A 6218-nucleotide genomic window follows, 5' to 3' on the forward strand; every position below is an offset into this window, starting at 1 on the left:
TCTCCTATGTCACACAATCAGCTCCAAAGTTCTTAAGAGAGACCTTGAGAGTCTCCTTGTATCACTTCTTCTGACCACCAGGTGAATTCTTACCCTGTGTGAGTTGTCCCTAAAATAGTCTTTTTCAAAAGCATATGTTTGGCATTCAAACAATGTGGCCAACCCACAACCCATGTGCTCTCTGAAGCAGAGTTTGAATGCTTGGCAGTTTAGTTTGAGTAAGGACTTCAGTGTCTGGTACCTTATCCTGCCAGGTGATCTTCAGAATCTTCCTGAGACAATTCAAATGGAAGCGATTCAGTTTCCTGGCATGGTGCTGTTATACTGCCCAGGTTTCAGAGGCATACAGCAATGAGGTAAGCCCAATGGCTCTGTAGACCTGCAGTTTGGTAGTCAGTCTAATACCTCTTCTCTCCCATACTTTCCTTCGGAGTTTCCCAAACACAGAGCTAGTTCTGGCAATGCATGCATCAACCTTATTATTAATGTGTACATCCCTGGAAAGTACACTACCAAGGTAAATGAACTTATCCACAGCATTCAAAACTTCTCCATTTGCTGTAACCATTGGCTCCACATGTGGATGTTGTGGTGGTGGCTGATGGAGCACCTGTGTTTTCTGCATGTTAATTTTTAGGCCAAAATTAGCATAAAATCGATCCATATTTTGTTGCATCTCAGCTTCAGAGGCTGCATTGAGTGCACAATCATCTGCAAACAGAAAATCTTGCACCAACAGTCCCTTCACTTTGCTCTTGGCTTGTAGCCTTTTCAAGTTGTAGAATTTACTGTCAGTACGGTAGCTGACCTTGATGCTGTGTTCATCCTCATCGAAAACATTTGACAACATGGCTGAAAACATCATGTTAAAAATAGCATGGGAGCAAGCACACAGCTTTGTTTCACCCCACTGGTGACTGGGAAAGTACAAGAGCGTTGTCCATTATCCAGAACCCAGGCAAGCACGCTGTCATGAAGTTGATGTACAATGCTGAACCTCTCTAGGCAACCCAGTTTTGACATGATTTTCCATAAGCCCTCATGACTGACAGTATCAAAGGCCTTGGTCAGATCTACAAACATTGTGTAAAGACCTCTGTTCTACTCCTGGCATTTCTCCTGGAGTTGTTGGGCAGCAAACGCCATATCAACCATTCCTCGGCCCTTTCTGAAGCCACAGTGGCTCTCAGGTAGATGACTGTCTTCCAGGTGAAGGATAAGCCTTTTAAGGAGGACTCTGGCAAGAATTTTGCCAGCAACGACTAAGAGAGAGACCCCACTGTGATTGTCACAGGACAATCTATTTCTTCTACCTTTATAAAGATGGACAGTGGAGGCATCCTTGGAATCCTGGAAGATAAGCTCCTCTTGCCAAATAACCTGAAAAATTTCAATTAGCTTTTGTATGAGCAATGTCAGACCTCCTACCTTGTAAATCTCAACTGGAATAGAATCAGCAGCAGGTGCTTTGCCATAAGAAAGGAGCCTAATGGCATTCAGAACCTCTTCTTCAGTTGGAACTTCAGTAGTTTCATATTAATTGGGGCATAGTTCACAATTATTTTACAGAATGTTTGGACAACTTTACAACTCCATCAGCAGGGCCTTAGCATGTCTCTTCTGGTATAAACTTAAAGAGACCCCTAATGAGCATTAAAGTGGATAGAAAACAAGTAGTGAAAGGAAGGTGAAACTAGAGATTAGAAATCCTCCCTTCCGATAACCACAACTAACAGCCTCTTCCAGTGCCTGACAAGTCAGTGAGGAGAAGCATAAGATGAAGGTGGCCAAATATACAGTATCACTAATTAATGTCACTATTCAGAAACTCAATATAGCCCAAATAAGACAGAATCCATACCTATGGAACTTTTAAAGCAGAAGATTGATTCAGTCTCTTTCCTGAGTTTTCAGGCGGTTCAGTTTCGTCGGTGGGTTTCCTGGGTTTCCTGATACATTTTGAATTTGGGCCTTGTGTATTCTGGTCTTCTTCTACCCAGAAAAGCCTGTTTATTTCTAAAAGTCAGCATCCTCCATGAGGACTGGGAGACAGGGTCAGAACAAAGAGAGCTGCTCTACATCCCGCTGGGCAGTATTGGTGTTAGAACGTGACCCCGGTGGGGCCCAGGTCACAGATTCTATGCCCCTAGTTTGTATTGCTAACCACGGGCAGTCTGCTAGCCTGCTGTCAGTCACAAGAGGAGCTGAGTGAGAAACTGTGAATACATAAGTACTAATGGAAAAAAAACAGGTCCAAGCAACGGAGACCAGCAGCATCAGCTCTGTATGTGAAGGAGGGCCCAGGACCACACCTAATGGGGGAGAAATGGGATAACTTTTCTAATTGACCATCCGTGTACTCTGCTTGTTTTTCCTCTAGACCTGGTATTGGGCCAAATGCAAAAGTCATGGAATCTCAGAGTTGGATGGAACCTTAGAAGTTTTCTAATCCAGTCTGGACCTAGATAAGAATCACTTCTGTAATATACCTAAGGGGTAGGAAACAAGCATTTATTAAGCACCTACTATATTCCAGGCACTGTATCAAGTGCTTTATGAATATTATCTCATATGATCCTTACAGCAACCCTGGGAGGTAGTTGCTGTTATTGATTATCCCCATTTTACAGTTCAGGAAACTGAGACAGAGGTTAAATGATTTGCCCAAGATCACACACAACTATGAAGTCTAAAGCTGAATTTGAACTCAGGTTTTCCTGATTCCAGGCCCAGATCTCTATCCACTGGACCACCTAATTGTCTCCACCTAGGGAGAAGAGAATGATGCTATTTTATTGTACCAAGAGGAGAAAGAGAGAAATCCAGATCAGAAGGAAGAAACAGTAGTAGTATACAGAGAATGGGGTCACAGCCCACACTATCATAGAAATTTTAGAGCTGGAATGGGAACTTAGATATTATATAATCCAGTCTCTTTTTGTACATGCTAATATCCCTAACAAGTGGCCACATAGCCTCTGCGTGAAGATCTCTGATGACAGGGGACACACTACTGCCCAAGAGTGTCCATTCTATTTCTTGTTGTTCGGTCATTTTTTTTTTTGATGTATAACTCTTCATGGACCCATTTGCGGTTTTCTTGGCAAAGATGCTGGAGTGATTTGCCATTTCCTTCTCCAGCTCATTTTACAGATTAGGAAACTGAGGCAAACAGGGTTAAGTGACTTGCCCAGGGTCACACAACTAATAAGTGTCTGAGGCCAGATGCGAACTCAGGAAAATGAGTCTTCCTTACTTCAGACCCAGTGCTCTATCCATTGGGCCACCTAGCTACACCCATTCTACTTCAGTACAGCTCTAATCATTAGAATTTTTTTTATGCAAGGTATTACATGAACATTATAGTTGATGAGGGAGACCGAAAAAGAACATACATAAGAGAAACTGACAAAAATCATCTTGGGAAGAAACACAGCTCCTCAGACAAGATGTTGAGGAGAGATACAGACTGTTCTTCATCCTTCATTTTCAAAGAGGAACGGTGGCATTGCAAGGTGATGACTTGTACATGAACTGGATTTAAGTGACGCGGAGCTGCACAAAGTCTTCAGCCTCACTCTCTCGTCCAGAGTCATCAGTCTAGTAGCAGGACAAAAGTCAAGAGGACTGGCTGTGGCCCGGGATGGCTGGATGGCCTTGGCATCTTAGATACTTGACCAAGCTCTAAGCACTCCATAGCACCTGCTTCAGCCACCTTCATGGCTGATGGAACAAATTGTTCTCATCCGCCAGGGGAAGTCTTCACATGCTTGGGATAGACACCCCCCAACTCATTGATGGGCTTGAGGCCCGTCGGTTACCCTCAACCTGGTCCAGTCCATCTGCTGAGATGGTTTCACTGGGGGATAGCCAGTGCACATGCTACAGCTTCCTGGAGCCGCAGGTGAGAGTTGAGTATCAGGGACTGCCTTGAAAATTGCTGGGCAAGCCCTCACACCAGAGGTGCTAGTCCTCCCTCCACACTCATACACTGTACTGAGACCTTGAAAGAAGAATGCCCCACTGTTAAAGGCACTGAGAGGACCTGCTTGAAGGCAAAGCATTGGCTGAGGTCGGGGTGACCGCAGGGCATTGCAGTCCATCCACTCGTTGGCATTTGACTATTTTCAGATTTTGAAGGCTATAATTGAGAAATGGAAAGTCATTATCTGGAGACTATGGGATGATCATAGGACTCCTGGGGTCCTGCCTGACAGAAAGGCAAGAGTGAATCTTCTCAGTTTTACATCATGTTAGGTAAAGGTTCCAGTGCCAGCTCTGGCACCACCTTACTGGGCAGGTCATGTGACCTCTCTAAGCCTCAGTTTCTTCATCTGTAAAACAAAAGACTAGATGATTTCTGAGATGCTGTCTAGTTCTTAAATGCTGTTTCTGTTCCGTGGCCAGAGGCACCTGGCGGCTTTTTCCTTCTACCAGGGAAGGGTATTGCTAGGACAAGCTCTTCTTCTTATCTTATTTCCAGAGGCAGCATAGGTTGCTGCCAAGGTCACTACAATTGGAATCAAGAGACCTGGGTTGGAATTTTGACAGCTACAAGTCATGTGACCCTCTGATGGCAAGTCATTTAACCTTTCTGAACCTTGTATTGATGAGAGGAGTCAAGTCTATCAAAGTCAGTCCTTACAGATGCAGTATGTCTATAATCATGTATAATAATCTCCTAGTTCTGCTCCCTTCACTCAGCATCAGCTCATATATGTCTTTCCAGGTTATAATGAAGTCCGTCTTTTCCTCATTTCTTATTGCACAATAGTATTCCATTACATTCATATATCACACTTGTTCAGCCATTCCCCAATTGATGGGTATCCCTTTGATTTCCGATTCTTTGCCACCACAAAAAGAGCAGCTATAAATATTTTTGTATATATGGGTCCATTTCCCACTTGTATGATCTCTTTGGGCTATAGCCCTAGAAGTGGTATTGCTGGGTCAAAGGGCATGTTCATTTTTATAGCCCTTTGGGCATAGGTCCAAATTGCTCTTCAGAATGGCTGGATCAGTTCACAACTCCACCAACAACGTAACAATGTTCCAATTTTCCCACATCCTCTCCAGCATTTATCAGTTTCCTGTTTTGTCATGTTAGCCAATCCGACAGGAGAGATGTGGGACCTAGGAGTTGTTTTGATTTGCATTTCTCTAATCAATAGTGATTTAGAGCATTTTTTCATATGCCTATAGATATTTTTTTATTTTTTTAAATTTTTTTGACCTATAGATATCTTTAATTTCTCCCTCTGAAAACTGCCTGTTCATATCCTTTGACTATTTCTCAATTGGTAAATGACTTGTATTCCTATAAATTTGGTTCATTTCCCTGTATGTTTTAGATATGAGGCCTTTATCAGAAGTACTGGTTTTAAAGGTTTTTTCCCAATTTTCTGCTTCCCTCCTCCTAACCTTTGTTGCATTGGCTTTGTTTATACAAAAACTTTTCAATTTAATGTAGTCAAAATTATCCATTTTGCATTTTGTAATGCTCTCTCTCTCTCGTCGGGTCATGAATTCTTCCCTTTCCCATAAATCTGACAGGTAAACTATTCCTTGTTCTCCCAAATTGCTTATACTATCAGCCTTTATTCCTAAATCGTGGACCTATTTTGACTTTATTTTGTTATACAGTGTAATATACTGGTCTATGCCCAGTTTCTGCCCTACTTTTTTTCCAATTTTCCCAGCAGTTTTTATGAAATAGTGAATTCTTAGTTCAGAAGCTGGATTCTTTGCATTTATCAAAGAGTAGATTGCTATAGTCATTGACTACTACATCTTATTAACCTAACCTATTCCACTGATCCACGACTCTGTTTCTTAGCCAGTACCAAGTAATTTTGATGATTGCTGCTTTATAATACAATTTAAGATCTGGTATTTAAGATCTGCTAGGCCACCTTCCCTAGCATTTCTTTTCATTAATTCCCTTGATATTCTGGACCTTTTGTTCTTCCAGATGAATTTTGTTATTATTTTCTCCAGCTCCATAAAATAATTTTTTGGTAGTTTGATTGACATGGCACTGAATTAGTAAATTAATTTAGGTAAAATTGTCATTTTCATTATATTAGCTTGGTCTAACCACAAGCAACTGATGTTTTTCCATTTATGTGCATCTGTGTAAAAAGTGTTTTGTAATTGTGTTCATATAGGCCCTGGGTTTGTCTTGGCAGATAGACTCCCAAATATTTTATAGCATC

This window comes from Trichosurus vulpecula, chromosome 1, assembly GCF_011100635.1.
Source record: "Trichosurus vulpecula isolate mTriVul1 chromosome 1, mTriVul1.pri, whole genome shotgun sequence".
NCBI lineage: Eukaryota > Metazoa > Chordata > Mammalia > Diprotodontia > Phalangeridae > Trichosurus > Trichosurus vulpecula.